Genomic DNA, 2995 nt, shown 5'->3' with positions numbered 1-2995 from the left:
TCTGAGTCTGGAAAACTTTCATCACCCTCAAAGAATTCCTAGAACCACTAGCAAGGTGGTTTTCCATTCTCCCCCTACCCGGTCCTTGGCAACCACTAGTCTACTTGCCGTCTCTGTGGATTTGTCTATTTTGGACATTTTATATAAATGGAATCACACAATATGTGATCATTTGTGACTGGATTCTTTCACTGATAACAATGTAAACTTTGAAAAAGTTTCATCCATGTTTTTTCATATATTAATACTTCATTTCTTTTTATTGATGAATGGTATTCCACTGTATGGGTATGTCACATTTTATTTATTAATTCATCAGATATTTGGGTTGTTTTCACTTCTGGCTACTATGAATAGTGCTGCTATGAATATTCATGTCTTTGTTTTTGTGTGAACATATATTTTCAATTTTCTTGAGTACCTAACAGTAAAATGATTCAGTTACATAGTACCTGTGTTTAACTTTTTGAGGGACTGACAAACTCTTTTCCACGGTTGCTGAACCATTTTACATTCCCACTAGAAATGTATGAGAGTTCTGATGTCCCCACATCCTTGCCAACACTTTCTATTGTCTATCTCTTAATTATAGTCAATTTAGTGGTGAGCCAATGTGGCTTTGATTTGTGTTTCCCAAACAACGAATGGCACCCTTTCACATGCTTACTGGGTGGTTGCATATCTTTGGAGAAATGCCTGTTCATATATTTTGACTATTTTTAATTGGGTTATTTGTATTTTTGCTGTTGAGTTATGACAGTTCTTTATAATATATTCCTGATATAAGAATCTTATCAGATATATAACTTACAGCTATGTTCTCCCATTCTCTGGTTTGTATTTTCACTTTTGTTATAAAGTTCTTTGAAACATAAAAGTGTTTAATTTTGATAAAGTCCAATTTATCATTTTGTTTGCATACTATAAATTTTGGTTTGTCTTCATTTTCATTCTTCCGAAAACATTTTATAATTTTACTTATGATTTCTTCTTTGACCCACTGATTATTTAGAAATGTGTGGTTTAACTTTCACATATTTGTAAGTTCCCCAAATTTCCTTTTGTTACTGATTTCTAATTTCATTCCAGTGTGTTTGGAGAATATACTTTGTATGATTTCAATTCCTTTAAATTGATTGAGACCTTTTTTATGGTTTAACATATTCCATGTGCACTTGGAAAAAATGTGTATTCTGCTGTTGTTGGGTGGACCGTTCTATAGAAGTCTTTTAGGTCTAGTTGGTTTACAGTATTGTTCACATCTTGTATTTCCTTGTTGATCTTCTCCCTAGTTTTTCTATCTGTTGTAGAAGTCTCAAAATTATTGTTGAATGTTTATTTGTCCTTTAAATTTTGTTAGTTTTTGCTCCATGTATTTTGGAGCTCTCTTGTTAGATGCATGCATGTTTATAATTGTTATTTCTTCTTGAGGTATGAACCCTTTATCATTATAAATTCTTTTCATCTAGTATCAAATTTTTAAGGCTATTTTGTGTGAAATAGACATTCTGTCTGCTTTTGGTTACTGTTTACACGGTATATATATTTCTATACTTTTAATTTAAATTATTTTGTCTTTTAAAATCTAAAATCTGTTGGAGAGAGCATATAGTTAGATCACTTTTTTAAAAATACATTTTAACAACCTCAGTGTTTTGATTACAGTGTTTAATCCATATTTATTTAGTGTAATGACTAGTAAGGTAGAATTAATGTCTTCTTGTATTAGTTTTCAAGGGCTACTATGACAAAGCACCACAGACTGGGTAACTTAAACAACAGAAATTTATTTTCCCAGAGTTTTGGTTGCTGGACTTCCAGGATCAAGATGTAGGCAAGTTTGTTTTCTTCTGAGGCCTCTCTCGTTGGCCTGCAGTTGACCATTTCTCATTGTGTCCTCACATGCTTTCTCTGTGCACGCACATCCTGGGGTCTCTTTTGTATGTCCAAATTTCCTCTGCTTATAAGGACACCAATTAGATTGGGTTAGGGCCTAACCTAATCACCTCATTTTAACTTAATCACATATTTTTTAAAAAGTCATCTCTCCAAATACTGAGGCACTGAGGTACAGAGGGCTAAGATTTCAACATAGAATTTTGAGGGGGAATAGAACTCATCTCATAACACTGCTGTTCTGTTGTTTGTTTTTTATATGTCTGATGTCTATTGTGTTTCTTAATTTCTCCATTATTGCCTTCTTTTGTGTTAAATAGATTTTCTTGTGTGTACTATTTTAATTCTTTTGTCATTTTTTATTACATTTTTAATTATTTTCTTAATGGTTTCCTCGGGATGACAATTTGCATCTAAGTTTATAGCAATCTAGTTCGTATTAATAACAATTTAATTTCAATAGCACGCAAATGATATTTTTATATGTTATAAACACATCAATACAGTTTTATAATTATGCCTTTATGCAATTGTCTTTTAGATCAGAAAGGAAAAAAGAAGAGTTACAAACAAAACTTTCATTTACTCTATCTTTTGTATGTACCTGTGAGTTATCTTTATTGATACTGGTGGTTTTTATTCTTCATGTAGCTTTGAGTTACTGTATAGTGTCCTTTAATTTTAGCCTGAAGGACTCTTTTTAGTATTCCTTATAAGGCAGGTATGGTAGTGAGGAATTCTCTCTGTGTTTTCTTTTGTTTTTTTTAACCTGGGAATATCTTAACTTCTCCTTTATTTTTAAAGGAGAGTTTTACTGGATACAGAATTCTTGGCCAACAGTCTTTTCTTTTCCCACCACTTTAAATATGTCATTCCTCTGCTTCTGGCTTCTGGGGTTTCTGGTGAGAAACCCTATTAATCTTAGTGAAGATGTTTTGAAGATCTTAGTGAAGATGTCATGAGTCACTGCTCTTTTGCTACTTTCAAGAGTCTCTTTTTTGTCTTTGGCTTGCAACAGTGTAATTGCTGAAATGATGTATTTATGTGTGGTTGTCTTTACATTTATTCTATTGGAGCTTGTTGAGCTTCTTGGATGTGT

Source organism: Lemur catta, chromosome 13 (genome assembly GCF_020740605.2).
Source record: "Lemur catta isolate mLemCat1 chromosome 13, mLemCat1.pri, whole genome shotgun sequence".
NCBI lineage: Eukaryota > Metazoa > Chordata > Mammalia > Primates > Lemuridae > Lemur > Lemur catta.
This window is presented reverse-complemented; position numbering follows the sequence as displayed.